Raw genomic sequence first — 17,462 nt, forward strand, 5'->3', positions numbered from 1 at the left:
GGGCTAGGTAGAAGTTTTTCCTACCTGGATTGAAAGAGCATCAGAAGTAGCCCGGTGCCTGCTTAGGGAAATAGTTCCCAGATTTGGACTTCCTACCAGTGTTGGTTCAGACAATGACCCAGCTTTTGTAGCTAATTTAGTACAACAAGTCAGCAAAATTTAAAACATCAAATGGAAACTGCACACTGCATATAGGCCCAGAGTTCTGAGACGGTGGAATGAACCAACTGGACATTAAAGAGACTCTCCAAGTGGATCAAAGAGACTGACTGCTCCTGGGTGGGCTTGCTTCCGACGGATCTGCTCAGACTCAGGATGACCCCATATTCCCAAGGCTATTCTCCATACGAAATTGTGTATGGGAGGCCCCCTCCCATAATAAAACAGGTGTCAACAAATTTGCCTCAGGTAAGGGGGAATAGGATTTCACAGCAGATGGAACTGGGTAAGGTAATAAATCAGGTAACTAAGTTTGTACAAGAAAGGGTGCCATTCCCCCTTGGGGAACAGATTCATGAGTTTACGCTTGGTGACCAAGTATGGGTCAAAGATTAGAAACATGATTTGCTAGCCCCTTGGTGAAAGGGCCCTTATGTTATTCTAACTACCCCTACTGCAGTTAAAGTTGCAGGTATTGTCCCTTGGATCCATCATACGAGGGTGAAGAGAACATACCACGCAGACCCAAAAAAGACTGAGTGGACTGCACAGAGGGACCCCGCTGACCCTCGAGAGACTAAGACCATCCTTAAGAAGAAGGAAAAGAAGATCCTGGACGAGCCCCTTCAGGATGAAGCCGCACAATCAACTCCTGCTGCTTGGCCTCATCAACGTGATTTTGAATTTAACTTCTGTTTCAACTCAGGACAATGTTTTCATCTCATGGGCACATTCCTACTCAGACTTCCACAACACTTCCAACTGCTGGGTATGTGGGGCTATGCCTCTGTCAGTGATGGATGGACTTCCTTGGTGGGTGTCACCACTCTGCCAAGAAGATTTTAAACCACTCTGCTCTTTTCTGAGATGACAAAAAGAGACTTTCCTCTCTCTTGTCAATCATAACCTCTCCTTGCTCTCTTGGTGTAAGACCTACAGTCAATAGATTCGGGTCATGGGGTTACATTTGATATAAAGGCCAGTGTGACAAAAGCCTAACCTACTTGTTGTAAATCTACCCTGGCAGCCCCGGTAAATCTACCTTAATACATGCTAGGTGGACAAGATCCATGTTTCAATGATATGAGTATATTGCTGCCTTATTCGTATCCTCTATAGGGACAACAGATATCGTGGTTAAAGTAGAGACCTTGGCTAATTTCACAAAATAGGCCCTCCTAGATAGAACAAAAGCCATCCAAGCCTTAAATGAAGAACAAATCCAAATGAGAAAAGCGGTAATTCATAATAGAATGGCTTTGGACATACTCACAGCTGCTCAAGGAGGGACCTGTGCTATAATTAAGGTTGAATGTTGTGTATACATTCCTGACTTATCTGGCAATGTATCGACTGCTTTAGATGACATGAAAAACCAGGTAAAAGCAATGTCAAATGAAAACATTCCTTTCTGGACTTCAGTCCTATCTTGGGTGAAGGGCGATTGGTGGAAAACTATATTTACCACTGTTATAGTTGCCTTGATAGTTCTGCTTTGTGGACCCTGAATTTTACAATGTATTATGAACTTTGTAACCCAAAGGTTGATGTCATTCTCCCAAATTGGTGGTCGGAGAGCCAGGGTGCAATATATCCCTATGAATGATGCTCATAATATGAGTTAAGAGCATCAAGAGGAGGGAATGAAGAAGGAATTCATAGGGCCTGGACTCCATCTTAGGCCTGTTCATGCTGATCATGCTTGGCCACCTTTCCAATGGACTCCGAACTCTGTGTTTAGTGCCTATGAAAACAACAACAGAAGGATAAGACCCCCTCCAGACAGGGGAACCTTGAAGATCGTATCTAGGTTACTCATCGCCTAAGAGAAAACATACACTAATCACCCCTTCCTCCAGACAGGCCATACATTTTTCTGTATCTATCAGGGTGTAACCTCGGGTTTATTGATTATTGGCTAATTGTTTGACTGTTTAAGCACATGAGCACATAGGAAGTGAATGATGGGGTTATTGGGATTGTATTTTCCTTGGTGTATGTAAGTTTCAAGGAATTTGGAGTGGTGGGTTCAGACACGTACACATGGGGTATAAAAGATTTTCACAAATGCTGGTCGGGGTCCTTGGCTAAGAGGAGACTCTGCCTTGGGCCCACCGGTGTAATAAACTGCACTCCACTATCTGCATTGTCCTTCTGAGTGAGTTTGTCTCCCGGAACGCGTGGCTACAACATATTACAGTTCATTACCTTGCCTACAGATACATGTATTCCTGCATATTTTATCACTGTTTAACATGAAAACATTCTACAAAGTGTTTAAAGATATTAAAGTACTTTTGTGGTAAAGAAGTAAAATGAGAAAGATTCAAGGAAAGAAAAGAATCGCCCTGTTGTTTGCACACTTGTTTTCTGGAGAGATACTGTAGGAACCACCTTTGCTTCTGGCCAACTCGGTATTCATTAGGGGAGGAGACGACTTAGAAATTTACAACAGAAGTCAAGGCTGGGCTTAGGATAAACCCAGAAGAAGAGCTGTAAACTAAAGAGAAAGAAACATTTAGGAATAAGAAAAGTGATTAAAAAAAGAACAACAGTATGCACATCACCCCAGTGGGTGATCCTTAGCAATTTCCTCTTTACTCATGTAAATACTCAAAAAGAAAAAAAAAAGCTCTCTTGTGAACTAAAAAATAAGTAAAAAATAAGACAGCCAAGAAGGAAATTCTCTTAATTTTGGGCTTTGGAGGCTGCGTGGGTCCAGCATGCCGCCTACCCTTGACTCCCTTGGGGGAATATTTCTTGGGAAGAAAATGGTCCGCCTCCTCGCAGTCGTCAGAGCCCTGATTCCCAGAAGGTGTAACCACGCGTGGCTGGGACGGGGAGAAAGAGTGGCCACTCCTGTTGCACAAGCACACAGCCTGAGCAGCATCTGCTGAGATGCGACTGGAGACCAGTGGCTCACCCCAGGGCTTTGGGGAAATGAAAAAGAATCTAGTAGAACCAAGAGTCTCAAGCCGAGTAATCGCTAGCTAGGATTCCGCGTGGATTCCACTCTCTATTTTACAGATTGGACTCTCCAGTCTCAGGGTCGTGACCAAGCAAGCCTCCCGGAGTGACAAGCTGGGAATCACCGCGCCGCAGTGACCAACAAGTAAGTTATTGCCAACTTTGCCCATATATATATGACATTTTCTCTAAACACTTTAATCTGATTTTCAGGTGTGAACACCACAGTGATGGCCAAAAGATAACTTTTATCCTGAAATCGTCAGTACGCTGATGGGACCGCCACCACCACACACACACACACACACACACACACACACACACACACACACACTCAATACATCGCACCTGGAGCAACGGGACCTCGCGCGCCTAGGCTGGTGCGCACTTGGAGGGGGGGGTTGTTTAAAATTTGGAAACTTACTGATTTCGTTGGAAAGAGCGAGCTGGACTGAGGGTGGGTGGAACGCCGCCTCGTCATTTATTCATTGCGACTGTCTCCATTGTGGACACTAGTAGCGAGTCACAGACGCCTGTTCTTGCAGGGGAAGTCTGACACCTTGAGGACGCGAGAGGGGGTGCCGGGACCCCCGGGAGCCGGAGAGGGAGAAGCTTTGCGAGTTACCGGGTGAAGAGGGTGGAGGACTACTTTTTCAAGTCGGGGGACCTGACGCGCGGGGCTTGTTTACTTGGGTGGGAGCAGGGTGATCACCGGCCGGGTTCTGACGCGAACTGAAGTCGGACAGCCTGGGGGGTGAGCCCGCCGGGAGCCTGGAGGTGTGTCTGGCTCGCCTCCACGGTCACAGGGTGGGGTACTGGCCACCGACTGGACTGGATCACCGTTGGCTTGTGTGAGCTCGCCTGCCCAACGGGCTGACCCCAAACATCTGGCCCCGGGGCGGCGGAGGCTCTTCCCCGGGTCCTGCCCTCGCGCCGGTCCACCTCCACCGCCGCGCAGAGCGGCGCGTGGGACGCGCATCTTTCCGAGTGGTCCCCTCTGAACCCGGGCTGCGCTGACCCGGAGTCAGGCCGCCACCGGAGATGCAGGGAGGGGTGCCTTCCTCTTGGTTCGTCGGCTGACAGCCGTGGGAACGCTAACTTTACCCGGAGGGGTCCTTAAGGGCCGGGGGTGGGCGAGGTTCTCCTCCCCTGGCGCTCACCTCCCCCTCGCCCCAGGCCCTCCCCTCCCCCGCCTCGCGCGGCATCACTCTCAGAGCATCCTCACTCCGCCCAGTTCGGTGCCAGCTGCGTGGGCTCCAGCTTCGTGCGTTTTCCTTGGAATGCTCGGAAACTCGGCGAAGACTAAGGAGATCCCGTCGGAATTTGCCGGGCGTGCTGGCACCGGGCAAAGCACTCGCGCCGCCGGCCTCGACTCCAACCCCCTTCAGCCAGAAGATCGCAACTTTGCAGGTAAAGAGGGTGTCGCCTCAGAGCTCCATCTGGCCGGAGCCGCACCTTCCCTCGTTTCTGGGATCTCGGTTAAGTTTCTCAAGCTGCCTGGGAAGCCTGCTCCCTCTTGGGAGGCGGACATCCCTGGGGGTTACTAGATCCAGAGGCTCGGGCTCTGCAAGGTTTCTCTTTAGAGCTGGGGACCGGATCTGTGAAGCTTTCTGTGGTTGACCTGGGCTGAACGAGAGTTTGGGGATGTTTCTCAGCATCTTACCGCACCCGGCTTTGAAGCAGGGGAGAGGGCAAAGAGTGAACCCCCGGTGTGACTTATATGGTAAACAAAGCAGCAGAAGCCACGCCGTGGAGCTGGGGAGGAAAGCTGTTTTTAGCCTTTTACGCATTTGGGGAAGGTGGGAGATCTTGGTGGCCCCTGGGCGCATATAAGGGAGCTCTAGACTCTGGTACCTAACCTGGGGTAATAAAGAAAGGACGGTGGTCAATATCCTGTCAATTAAACTCTGCGTCATTTTCATTTTCTATCAAAACACGGAAACACTTCGATCCGTGTCGCTGGATCCAGACTAAGGGATTCCTAGTTCGCTTGGCTACTAAGATTCCAATTAAGCCAATGACCCTGTTTGCTACTTGGCTGAATCACTGAGATTCGCTGCACAACTTGTTGTTCTAGCTGAGAAGTCGGCTGCCTTTTGTGATGAGGTAACTAGAGAATCCTGGAAAGGGATGAAGGGCTGGGAGAGACTGAGACAGGGCGCTCCGGGACTTGCCTGTATTCACTGTGCTGTGTTCACTCTGGTGTATCCCTGTTCACATGCTTGCTTAGGGGGGCCCTTCTCAGTTAATATCCATAACTGTAAGATGCAGCAAGTTGGCTTACTCTGAGTAAGCACCAAGCCAAAAGAGTGGGAGGAAGCAGAAACAAGGTTTACTCCTTTTATTAAAAGGAAATTTACAACAGACTTGTAAAATTGAAAAAAAAAATCAGTTCTCATATAATTTCTGGATTTCCTATTACAGTCATTGCTGCACAAAACATATTACAAAGTCTGTAAGTGAAAAGGTTGGCTAGAGTTTGTTGTGTTTTTATTTTTTTAAGAAAAATTCTGAATTAGGGAGAGTAAGAACGTGTGGATATGTTAAAACATTGAAATCATGGGTATTGGAATCATTGGCTATTTAAACTTAGATGGTAATACCTACTTCTATACCCACTTCTAGTCACCCAGACAGTAGACCAAGACCTCTCCTTTTAAGTATGGTAGGCAAAAAGTCAGTAAGATAAAGGGATAACTAGTAGTTTAAATATTAGAATCAAAATTCAGTTAGATAAGTGCTTGCTAAAGAAGCACTTTAAGGACTGTGAATTAATGTAAATCAGCACATCAATAGAAGTTACCTTGGCTTTATCAAAGTATTTTATGCAAATATCTTGAATTAATGGAGGGTTAGTATAGGTAGAAAGAAAGCAAGCACTTTCCTCTTTCCTGAATGAGACCACTGACCTGCAGAGGCTTTCAGTAGAGTTCTGATCAGAGCTCAGTTACTCTGTTAAGCTTGATGTTGTGAACTGAAGAGCCAATAGATTCATGCCAAGGAAGTCACATATGAAGAGAAATACTAATAGGTTAATGAAATTGAGGCATAAGAGGTGCTTAATATTCACTGGGTGAATAAATATATGGTTAGATAGCTTAAATAAGGCATAGCAAGAAGATTCATAATTGCAAATTTAGAGAATTTCTTCCATTGAGGTGAGAACTTAAAGGAACATGGGCATTCATCAAAGCAGAACTAAGTGCAAGAGATATGACGTGTCTCTTTAGTAAAACCTGTCAAATGTATTAACTCTCTTTCTGCAAAGCTTGGTTCTTGAAAACTGTGTTTCAGTTTACCTGCTTCATGGTCACTCTCACAGATACAAGAAGTGTAGTAAACTTCCATTACTTATAAGCTTTGAAGTTTTGTAATTTTACATTATTTATGTTTCTATGGCAGTTATTCCTGAAAAGTCAAGTTCAGATTACAAAGAAAAAACATTAGAAAACTAAAGTTCTATATGAATTCTATGGCCACTTCGGTTATTGAAGGTATAAGAGCTCAAATAACTTTCCACCTAAGTTTGTTGTTGTTTAGTCACTAAGTCAGGCCCAATTCTTTGCAGACCCTGTGGACTGTAGCCCACCAGGCTCCTCTGTCCATGGGATTTCCCAGGCAAAACTACTGGAGTGGGTTGCCATTTCCTTCTTCATATAAGATAACCTCTATTAATTCATATTTTATATAAGTGGGAAACACCAGACATTGCTTTTATTCTTTCCGGTTAAAGGAAATTTGCATATCTTATTCAGTACACATATTTTAAATGTAAAGCTTATAATAAATGTGATAAATTTCTATTGAAGTACAAAAATAACCATTATGAATGTGCCAATTAACCCCTCTGAATTGAAAATACTTTCATAAATATGTTGCAGAAAATATTGTCATGATTTTGCACCTGCATGTTTAATTGCCAGGATAATTTATGACAATTCAGATCATTAACATATTTAGCAACTGAAAACTTACATGATCTACCTTTTCTAATTAATTCATACATGGAAACAAAAATAAAAATAGGTACATTTTTGTTCAGTAGTTAATATTGTGAATATCAGTGCTCAAAGAGAAAGGATTTTGTAAATAAAGATGGAGAAGAAATGATAAACACCAGCCAGGAAAGTAAAACTGTAGACTGAATATTTTCTTACGAAAATGTGATTGTTTGATTTCTAAAAACAAGCTAGGTGAAGGGAAGTATAAACTATTAAGTTTTCTTTTTTCCAAAATCATGATGGCTGAACATTTCATGAGATCAGATTCTAATGTGAATCTTTTCTTTTCAAGTTGTATTGTCTGGGCCGAACTGAAACTAGTGTTACTCACCTCGTTAATATCTATGGAAAACCCACCAGAAGCATTTTGGTTCTTATTAAAAATGATGTTGAAGAGACAGCTCAAAACAAAAACCTTGTCTTTTCACCTAATTTATGCTTCATCACTCCCCACAACACATATTCATACCAAATAAACATTACAACTGATGAGTTCAACCCAACTTAAACCGGACATTTACTTCTATGTAGTTGTGATGAAAAGCTGTTTTGGAACTATTAATATCTTTCCTCTCCTTATGTTTCCTAGTTCTAATCCTCCAAGCTGTATTGAGACCTTAATATTTTAAGAGATTTGAGAATATTTTGATCAGGAATGTGATATCATGGCTATATCTATTTAATCACTGCAAATATAGACCTGCTCTCTGAGAACATTGGTACTACCAAAATAACACCTATGATGAAAAAATACTTTCAGAAGAAGAAGCTCTTCATTGGTGGAACTGAAAATTAAAGACACATAGATCAAAAATATATCAATTTGAAACTATGTGGTTCCATAAACTATTCAGTACATGGAGTGAAATTCTTAAGTCTCAATGATTCTTCTGAAAGTTGTTTCACTTAAACAGGTTGTGAAAGAGAGATAATAGTTTCAGCAGTTGATCTTTTCTTGTAACTAAACTGTAGGTGATAACCCATTAATATTAGTGCAGATTAGTCAATGCTTTGAAAAAACGTTTCCTTTGAAACTCGGCCGTGTCATTGAGTAATGGCTTCTTGAGAAGCAACAGGTGACACATGGGCCCAGTTTTACACATAAAATTCAAAATGTTAAGTAAAACATTAATTTAAAAGTAGGCCTCAATAGCTTTATCTAGCATGCTCCATTCTTTTTGAGAAATGGCAAGTGAAATGTAATGAATCAGATACACATTCATTATACTCTGCCTCTAGTGTGCTGTGGTCTAAAAATGTTGAAAAGTTACCATAAGTCATTTCCTTGTACAAATATTATCAATGGTAAAATTTACTTAAGACAGGAGGATAAGAATTATTACCAAAAAAGGAAAGTGGGAAAAAGAGAGTAAGTCAATATTTATGAGTACTTAAGGTATGCCAGGAACTATGCTAGAAACTTAAATTTTTTTATCTTCACATCTACCCTAACACTAAGGTATTATTACTAACTTTTAAAGAATCTGAAAAGGCTAAATTACTACCAAAAAGAAAAAAAAATCACAGAGTTTCTTCGTGGTAGAGTCAGAATTTGAACCCATGTCTCCTTGATTTTAAAGCCAATATTCCTTTTACTTGATTCTTATGGTTTCAAAACTAAAATTAGTAATCTTTTAATAAGATCCATGAGTTCATTGGATTCTTATAGCCATTTATTTATTTAGCTTTTCAAATGTTGTAACATTGGGACATAAATGACCTCATTATAACTCTAGAATTTGAAACAACACTGTGTTAACTAAGGCTCTACCCGTTTTGAAGCAGAGTAGGAGATGAGATGCTCAGCTCAAGCCAATTGCTCTCAAAACTATTTCCTTTATTACTCTTGAATCTATATGTAATGTGTGTGGAAAGAAAAAAAAAGCTTATTTTCAAGGATAAAATTCTAGATAATAGACTTTTAAATAGTTATGAGATTATAATTTCTAAATAAAAATTGTCATTCAAACCTTGAAAACATCTGTAGGCTGTTGATAAAACGTCTTTGTTTGTACAAAACACAGTCATGTTAAGACAGGTTTGCGTTACATCTTATCAGTGTTATATGAAATTTCTAGAGAAGTGTTTTTCTCTTAATTTTAACTGCTTAATTATTTTGCATGTCCCTTGGTATTTAATGAAGGGAGCACTCTTTCATGCATCCCAAAAGACATGGTTCAGCTGGTGGACCATTTTAACACATTTGCCATTTTTTTAAAAAAAAACATACACCTGCATTTAAAACCAATGTGCTTAAATCCAAAAACCCATTGACATTGAAGTTGAGGAAATACATTTTTTGAATATATGTCATATATGACAAAAATTAGCACTGAAGTGATACCTATTCAGTAGATATTATTTGAATGTTAGTAAATGGATAATTGAATAAATAGATGAGTGACGCATGAATTAGATCTTCATCTTTGCATTTTCGGGCACAGCTCCCTCTCTATAGAATAACTTCTCTCTTACTGCTTCCTGTCAAAATGTTCTCCAGGCACTAAACCTAGCTCAATATCACTGTCTCCTTGAAAGCTTCCTTCATGTCTCCAGGTGTCTCAAGTATAAATACAAGCTAAACCCTTGTTATAGTCTACCTTACAGATGGATAGAGGTCTGTCTCCTACACTAGGCAGTAAGCTCCTTTAAGAAACCCAGAGGATACTCAAAAACATGTGAGTTTTAACGTGACTTAGACTGTCATAAATATTACACTTTTGCAATTAAGCATACTTATTTCATAGTTTTATAATTCCATTGCTAAACTGTGAGCTTATTTATTTATCTAATGAAGCCATTATAATAATAATTTGCACTTATATGATATTGTGACTACTGTATTACTTCCTATGTTATAAACATTAACCCACTGATACTCAGTGGACATAACTTCCAGTCAACTGGTGACTCTATAATGCTCATTTCCACAGAATTTATATAGTCAGTTATTAATGTGTTTTAGTTTAAGTGGTGCTGTGCTCAAATTCTTAGGAGGGAGCTTCTGTTCTTTTACATCATAAGTGTGATTAGAGTTGAAAGAATATTTCTCAGGAATACTTACTAAACTCAAGGCAGTCAGAGACTTCTTTGGTGTGATTACAATTGTTAAATTAAGCTGAGAATTCATGTCAAAGCCTTGACAGCCTATGATGTCCAGTTGTGGGTGGCATGAGCCTTTATTTTTTGGAGGGCGGTTAGTAACTTTTTATTCTGCCTGGTAACCTTGTTACAAATGAAAGTTTATGAACAGTGTTCTTCCCTTTGTTGTTGTTTAGTCACCAACTTGTGTCTGATTGTTTGTGACCCCGTGGACTGTAGCCCACCAGGCTCCTCTGTCCATGGGATTTCCCAGGCAAGAATACTGGAGCAGGTTGCCATTTCCTTCTCCAGGGGATCTTCTCAACCCAGGTATGGAACCTGCCTCTCTTGCTTGGCAGGTGGATTCTTTACCACTGAGCTGCCTGGGAAGGTCTCAGGTACCCTACTATACTTTCAATATATTTTACCTCCAAATGATGGTGGAGAAGCTACACAATTGAGTTAGCTAATACCCTGTGCATACTGGGACCATAGTTCATAGCTCAATGCATCACAATTTTTATTTTCACAGAATTAAGATACTTAGTGTTCAACATATGCTTTTTGAATGGGTGAATGGAATGAATGAATGCATGGGTGATTGTTGTCAGCTGCTATGCTCAACCTCTGTATTTTAATATGCTCTTCTTTCAAGGAACTGGTCACATACCTGTATGAATCACCCCAAAAATGATGGATGGAAGGACAGGAGTGATGCATAATGTACATTGGGTGAAGGGTGGAGAGTCCATCGTGTTTTATATATAACCATCCCAACTGTTTGTGAAACAGGGGTATCATTTTATATAAAAATCTCCTTCATGATAGGGCTGCATACACCAAAGATCACACTGAAGACTACACTTTAAATGGATTCTCTTCTATGATGGTCGTAGTTTGAGAAGCAATTTTTGAATTCATTTAATTGTATAGTGATACACACACACAATATATATATATATATATATATATATATATATATATATACACACATATATATATGCATTTAAACATATACCAACACTTAAAACCTGCTTTTGAATTCATTAATTAAACATAAATTATATATATATATCTCCATCTGTATGTATTGTATATGTATATATAAGTAAGTAAACCTGTACATATAGCTGTATATAATGCCATATAAGTAGTACAGAATGAGAAAGAGTGGGAGATTGCTCCTGGGGACAGGTTCTTAAGATAATGCTTGCAGAGTAATTACCAGAGATAGTGAGATTAAAATTGTTAGCAAAGAAGGTAGAGTAACCCATAAAAGACAATAGAAGTTATTTGCTGGTGTATTAGTGTCCCTATGGAATGGTTAGACATGTACTGAATGACTTGGAAGGTCATCTAATTCAAAAGATTTTTTTTAAAGATATACTCTCATATCTTACCAAATGCTTTTTTTTGAATAGCAGATACATATTGTATACATATACACACACACATATATATACACACATGGAATGTTTGATGAAGGACTTATTTAATGCATGACAGTCATCCCCACTAAATGCTAAGAATAAAGAGGTACATCTCACCTTTTTTGTTTACGATTTCAAAAAAAGATTCTCCTAAGCCTCTTAGTAACATGTTCAAGTGTCCCCTGTTATCTTGTAGACATTTTGCTGTTTTATTGTCACCTGATCTCTTCTCATGGAAATGGAAAACTCAAGAAAATAACACAAGTCAAACTAAGATAACAGTCTACAATTGAAATTAAAAACAATGACATTGGGTCACATTGGAAGAAATCCAAATCCATCTTCTCTTCCTTGTCTCAAATTATTGTTTCCTATAAAAATAGCGCTTAGAGTTTCCAACTATAAATTTATGTTCAAATTACATAACATTATTGACACAGTTAACGATGGTGCTTTCCTTTTATATATAGATATTACTGAGTTAACCATTCAAAGGAGATACGTTGTTTTCCAAAGTCTTGATGGATTTATGGTGATATACCCACATGGTGCCCAATTCCCCTTTGAACCAATGAAGCAAACTTAAGAGAAGAAGACCATTTTAAAGCTAGGGGTGTCTTAACTTGGATCCTCACACCCCTATCCCATTGCCTTGGGACATAAAACACTTTGGCCCAAGAAAGTCTTGTATGGACCCATTCTAGAACCATCTAGGAGTTCTCAATATGCCCTGTTCGTGTTTTCTAGGAAGCCCTTATGTCTACAGCTGAGGATGTATTGAAGACCTCGAAACCTCATGACCTTAAATTTGGGGAACAAAAAAGTGACTGCAGTCAGCTACATTCTTCTTTGTGGAATAGTTTTTTGGGAACTTCATTCCTAGGGCTATCCACTGTTTACCAGGATTTTTTATTTTCTGAGAATCATCATGTGAAATAATCAGAGTGCCTATCTCTAAGCCTCTGAGAGCCTCTACAATTAAAGAGAAACAAATATTTTTAAAGAACACTCAAATATTAGGGTTATCATTGCTCCGTAGGATATTGAATAGCTTTGTATCTAAAAAAAAGATATGTCTCCCTGTATGTGCTATATAAAAAGAAAATGTTGGCAGAGGCAAAAGACTTACTTGCTTATCTGGTTCATTTTAACCTCACAGCTTAACATTCTGATTTGTAATGTGCAAGCTACTTAGAGAACTGAACCGCGCATTTTCATTTAGCACTCCAGCATGTTACTGGAACAAAGTGAACCAGCAAATGATTTTGCCCTTTCATGAATAAAAGAAGCCTTAATGAAAAAACATTTCATTATAATAGTACTTATGATAAAGAATTTTCCCCAACATATAAAATATCAACAATTTTAACCTGAAGAATGAAAACTGCTTTTTGTTTGTTGTACTGAACAGGGAACCACTAAAACCAGAACTTTCTAATCTTCCTAAATATTCTCTTACTAGTTATTACATTGCTATAATTGAAATATTGGGAACAAATATATATTAAAAATCACCTGTTTTTACAGTTAATGGTTTTTGTAAGCACAAAATGCATAAAGTCTGTTTTATAATGCAATATTTTAGCCTCTGATTTTTTTCTTAACGTTGATGTCTACAAAATAAAAATAGAGACAGGAGACAACCTGATTGAGAAGAAGTCAACACACCATGTTTTTGAAATGATCCATTGTTGAATAGCCTAGATATATTTGAACCATATAACCCTGGTTCATTTCAGTTTACTTAAAGTTATTTGAAAGCTGAGATACTCTCTAATAAGTTAAGATCTTCAAAAATATACAAGGATTGTGTGTCAAATATTGAATATGATTAAAGGTAGTCTCTACTCATAGAATATATTGCTATTCAGTAGCTTTTAGGAGTGTTTCATAGTCTGACAGAACTTATTTTGATTTTAATCTTAATGAAGTGGATATACAGGTATAATAAAGACAGTGACTGCTCAAAGGGTTTCATGTATCCTTTGGTTCATCTCCAATGCAACATTCCATATCTACTGTTTGCACTCCATCCATCACTATACCTACAGATGAACATCTGCAATTGCCCAGTTGGTCCTGTGTGTAGGGCGGCTCCCGCATAGATTGGAGGTTAATGACAGAGGAATGGCCATATAGGAACCCACATTCCCTGCTGCCTCTATCAGATCAGGTTATTTCCATAGGTAGATGGCAACTATGATGAACATTTATTTTCCTGGACATTTATAAAAGTGTGGTAAGGTTCTGTATTCATGGTGAAATTTAATAGCAACCTCTAATGTATTATGGCTTCAGATAAAATACTCTAGTTTCTTTTCTGTAAGTTAGAGATAAAAGTTTCTTTCTAATATATTTAAGAAAATTTCATATCAAGCAGGGCTTAAGCAAAGGATTTTAAGAAAGAGGATTTCATATTGTTACATTCTTTCTTGATATACAAGAAGGGGCACAATTAAACTATTGGGCTTAAGACAAATGGTCAGTTGTACTCTGCTCCATTATGATGGGAAAGTCATTATGTGGTTGAAACTGGGATTTCTGCCCATTTTTTTGCTTTACACTGAAATGAATGCTAACCATAATTATAAGGATAAATGCTATATGGATTCACTATAAAAGTTTGTGTGAATATTTTAAGTGTCTTATGTGAAATAGCAGATACTTAAGATATACTACTGATTTATTATCACTACTCATTAATTTTAAAAAGAATTTGACATTTTAATTTTAATGCATGCAGCAAATACTTTCAGTTTATTTTCCTAAAATTCATAGCAGCACTTTGAGTTTGCCTATTATTTCACATATGAGACCAAGCAATACAAAATATTTATCTGTTGATGAGCTATTGTTGTCTTTTTTTATTTCTTATCACAGACAATGGTGGAAATAAACTTGAAGGACAGTATATTGATCTTTTAAAAAATAAAATTTTATACATAGAGACACATGCATTTGGTAGAGGAATGGACTGAGTTGGATAGATTTGATTTTTTTAAGAACAATTATAAATCTGTTTTATTTTTATTTTAGTTTTCTTTTATATTATTATCATTGCGGATGCTACACCTGCTGTCTTCAGATGCCCTCTGCCATCCATCTGTAGGCAACCAAGAGTTGTCTTAAGCATGTTTAGTGTCAGTGGGCCAAAACTTTTCTCAGTTTTTGTTTGATTGAAAATGTTTTTATTTGATCTCACTTTTAAGGCTGTTTCTATTGTTTGGAGTATTCTAGATTAGAAATTTTTTTCTTTCAGTACTTTATGCTCCTCAGTTGACTTTTAGCTTCTATCATTTCTGCTGAAATGTCAACCATCAGTCTGATTATGGCTCCTTTGAGGGCAATATGTTCTGTATTTTTGGTTGCTTTTATGCTTTCTTTTAGTCCTTTGTTTTCATTAGTTTTACGATTATGTACCGAACTGAGCTTTTTAGATTTCTGTTGCTTGGTATTTGAAACACGTTTTAAATATGACTTGATATCTTTTATCAGTTTTGGAAAATTCTTGTTCATTAACCTTCAGAGGTGGTTTTGCACTTACCTTTTCCCCTTTAATGCCTCCAATTATTCATATTTTTTTCCTTTTACTCTGTGCCATATTTCTAGTATTCTTTTATTAATTATTCTTTTAATGTATTTCCATGCATATTTGCTTTCTCTGCTGTTACCTGGATATTTTGAATGGTTTTATCTATCCTCTGGCAGGCAGATAAAATGGGAGTAAACATCTTAAATCAATCAGAACCTGAGCAGATAAGAGGTTAATTTCAACCTTTGCAAGCCTATGAACCCCTGGTTGATGCCCAGGATCTGTTATAGGACCCCAGGGTCTGAACACCTTGGCTATGTAGTAAGACCACTCCTCCTTTAAGGTTCCAGGATAATGAATTTTACCTCTGCAGTTTTGCAAGATTGATGAATACCCTGCCCTAAATTTCAGCAGCTTTCTTAATTATTTTCCTGCAAAGCTTAAGATTTTAACAAATGCTTTGAGAAAAGAGCTGCTGAGTGTAAGACATACCTCCATCTGTCTCCCTTCTTACCAGGACATGAGACCCTTGTATTTGCCTTGGCAAATGTTGAGAGGAAATGTGGTTTGTAGAAGGCCAAGTCATCTCTCAGTGGTTTCTCTCCAACTAAGATACTGACTCTTCAAGTACTTGTTAGCTTTGCAACTCTTTTTTAAGTTGATTAAAAAAAATTTTTTTAATTTAAATTTATTTATTTTAACTGGAGGCTAATTACAATGTTGTATTGGTTTTGCCATACATTTCATATTGAAGTATAGTTGATTTACAATGTTGTCTTAGTTTTAGGTGTACAGCAAAGTGATTCAGCTATACATAAACAAATATCCATCCTTTTTCAGATTCTTTTCCCATAAGTTATTAGAGTATTGAGTAGAGTTCCCTGTGCTATACAGTAGGTCCTTGTTGACTTTTTATATATAGCAGTGTATATATGTTAATCTGAGCCTCCTAATTTATCCCTGTCCCTACCTTTCCCCTTTGGTAACCATGTTTGTTTTCGAAGTCTACAGGTCTGTTTCTGTTTCGTAAATAAGTTCATTTGTATCATTTTTTTAGATCCCACTTATAAGTGATATATGCTATTTGTCTTTGTCTGACTTAACTTCACTTAGTATGATAACTGCAGCTGTTCTCTAGATAGAGATTTATTTGCTTGTTTGTCTATATTTACCCAGCTTTTCTAAATGTTATCAAAAAAAATATTAGGCCACTACATGCCATTCTATCATAGTCAGAAACACAAGTACTTCTTTTATATTTTGAATTTACTGCCAAAAAATTTAGTCAAAGCATTTAAAAGAAAGAAATTATACGTATATGGCATAGTATAGACACATAATTATACCCACAGAGAGAGAAATGTAACAACTGCAATGTAGTTTCAGAATTTTTAATCTGATTTTTATTAGCTCAGAAATAACATTATTCTTACAAAATTACCAAGTCTTTGACTTTAGAACAATCATTTTAAACAACCAATTTAAAGCTATTTTGTATAAAATAATAAATTCTAAGTAAAACCTTATTAATGTGACTCAAATCAATTGTAATGAAGTTTCAACTAATAGCTCTTTCTTACTGAATCACAAACACACTATTAACTGAACAAAAAGTAGAGCAATATAATGCAATAGCAATTTGACCTCTTTGTCACTGAGGTGAGATTTTTCTTCAGGCCTGTGGTTTTCTGAGTAATCTTCATTTCTCCCATTCAAAGTCCATTACATAAAGACGGGAAAGTGTCAGTGCTCACTGCTGTTTGTGTTCCAGTTATAACTGTTACGGCTGAAATTGCCTAAAGCCTGATAAATTTCCTTAAAGGTGTTCTGTGGATGTACCCAACACGATAGTACACCTTTTCCTTTAACTTGAGGCATCAGCCAAACCTGCCTATGAGATATTGTCTCTGAATCCTTCATCAGTATCATTTCAGCATTTGATTACCGTATCTGCTAGTTGTATTCATATGATCCAAATTAGTCTTTGTTTACCTGAAGATGTGCATTGTCTTTTTTGGAAAAGTATATATTGTGGTTTTCTTTTGTACAAAATGGATTCAGGAGTAGATGGGGAGGATACTCTCTTCCCACTGCAGACAGTCCAGATCCATCACTTGACCCAGCACAGCATGGCCTCAGCTCCACCTTGATGAGTGAGTTAGGTTGTCAGCATTGAAACTTCTGGGGCTGGAGAATTTTACGTTTCCCCCACAGCCCCCGTACAGGTTAATAACTGGCTTCTAAGTATGATGAAGCCTAAGTGGAAAGGGTCTGGGTAAAAGATCAGTTACG

The 17,462-nt window shown here is 38.4% G+C and overlaps 1 protein-coding gene and 1 long non-coding RNA gene across 4 annotated transcripts in view; one reads left to right on the forward strand and one right to left on the reverse strand.

Annotated features, from left to right (window-relative positions):
* Positions 1–3,690, reverse strand: part of LOC147361533 (uncharacterized) — a 52,919-nt gene extending 49,229 nt beyond the window's left edge. The window contains exon 1 of the long non-coding RNA XR_015138042.1: positions 3,551–3,690. This is a non-coding gene — a long non-coding RNA (uncharacterized LOC147361533). The remainder of the gene's footprint in view (positions 1–3,550) is intronic.
* TRPC4 (transient receptor potential cation channel subfamily C member 4) overlaps positions 2,943–17,462 on the forward strand; it is a 211,515-nt gene continuing 196,995 nt past the window's right edge. The window contains exon 1 of one of the 3 annotated variants that reach the window (XM_086329274.1): positions 2,943–3,271. The gene's annotated coding sequence lies outside the window, so the exon portion shown is untranslated. Of the gene's footprint in view, positions 3,272–4,399; positions 4,537–17,462 lie in introns of those variants that run through there. The other 2 variants (XM_086329278.1, XM_086329273.1) reach the window with 2 other exon arrangements.

The sequence above is a fragment of the Bos grunniens genome, chromosome 12, assembly GCF_055505025.1.
Source record: "Bos grunniens cultivar Pamir isolate PY7600 chromosome 12, Bosgru_T2T1.0, whole genome shotgun sequence".
In the NCBI taxonomy this organism is placed as follows: Eukaryota; Metazoa; Chordata; class Mammalia; order Artiodactyla; family Bovidae; genus Bos; species Bos grunniens.